Consider the following 339-nt stretch of genomic DNA (forward strand, 5'->3'; position numbering starts at 1 on the left):
TTTTTTTTTTAAAGCACAAACGAATCTGCCTTAGGTTGGCAGGGTTGGGGAAGTCTGGTTGATTGAAACCAGGGGAGAGAGATGCAACAGCCTCAGCCTCAAAAGGCAAAGTGGGTGAGGGTGGGAGGGCTTCTGACCCTGGTCATCTGAAAGGTTTTGCTCTGGGATTTCTCAGTAGGGAGTGCACGAAATCCATCTTCCTGCCCCTCCCTGGGACTGACCGCTGCCTCCAGTCCAGCTGGAGGCTGCCTACCCTAGAAGATCACTGAGGTAAACTAGTAGGAGAGGGAGAGGCCATGGACATCATGACTCTTGAGGACCCACCCCGGCTCTGTAAGT

Source organism: Ornithorhynchus anatinus, chromosome 4, assembly GCF_004115215.2.
Source record: "Ornithorhynchus anatinus isolate Pmale09 chromosome 4, mOrnAna1.pri.v4, whole genome shotgun sequence".
Classification (NCBI taxonomy): Eukaryota; Metazoa; Chordata; class Mammalia; order Monotremata; family Ornithorhynchidae; genus Ornithorhynchus; species Ornithorhynchus anatinus.